Source organism: Trachymyrmex cornetzi, unplaced genomic scaffold, assembly GCF_001594075.2.
Source record: "Trachymyrmex cornetzi isolate Tcor2-1 unplaced genomic scaffold, Tcor1.1 scaffold1251, whole genome shotgun sequence".
Lineage (NCBI taxonomy): Eukaryota > Metazoa > Arthropoda > Insecta > Hymenoptera > Formicidae > Trachymyrmex > Trachymyrmex cornetzi.
Window position 1 is genome coordinate 51,963 of NW_017295819.1, and position 871 is coordinate 52,833.

General features: G+C 30.8%; 1 protein-coding gene across 1 annotated transcript in view; it reads right to left on the reverse strand.

Moving 5' to 3' along the window:
- Nucleotides 1-384, reverse strand: part of LOC108770355 (putative nuclease HARBI1) — a 2,333-nt gene extending 1,949 nt beyond the window's left edge. Inside the window, exon 1 of the mRNA XM_018521918.1 lies at nucleotides 218-384. The gene's annotated coding sequence lies outside the window, so the exon portion shown is untranslated. The remainder of the gene's footprint in view (nucleotides 1-217) is intronic.
- Between the last annotated feature and the right edge of the window lie 487 nt (nucleotides 385-871).

Here is an 871-nt window from a genome sequence, read left to right on the forward strand (position 1 = left end):
TATTTTCATAGTATTTATACTATGAAATATTTCATAGTATTTATAATAATTTTTATGATCTGTGAAATCTAAGACCACAAAAATATTTATAAAATATTAAAATAAATCTTACAAATATTTTGTACATATTTTATAAATATAGTGTGCTGTCTGGGTAGTGTACACGCGCATATATCCTGTATACTATATATTCAATGAGTTTTTTATCGTTACTTACTTTCACAATTTAGTTGAATTTAATTTCACAATTTAGTTGAAGTTTAATTTTTTGAGGCCGTAAATTCCGTAAATAATGTCAGAATAATTTGCTCGATGAATGATACCGTTGTCGTTATAACTCTATCGAGGGGTCTCGTACCCCTCGATAAATTAACGAATCGCTAGCAATTTACCGATCCCTATTAACGACATATCATCGACAAATTACGTTAATTTTATCTTATATTGTTTATTATCGACAAATTACGTTAATTTTCATTTATAGAATCGCTTATATTGTTATTTCTTAACGAACACGATAATGATACCGAAAATTGTCGTTAAAAGATAATACCGACGTTTACCGAGTTACAGAATCCAGCTACTGGGGCTCTATTCTTGAAAAGAAACGTATACGAAAGTCTAGGGAAATGCTACAGTATACTATCTCTCAGATTGTTGCCACTAGTATCTACAAATCTTGTGTCACGCATTGTTGTGGATGGAATGAGTAGTCACTCTCTCGTCTAACCATAGAAAGTCAACAAGCACTGTTTATGTAGGTACATTGAGGATGGCTCGAAAGAAAGCCGAAACGTTTGTATTATAAGTTATAGCAATATGTAATAAATAGATTTTTCGCAAAAATTACCGCGATTATACTCTCATTAGC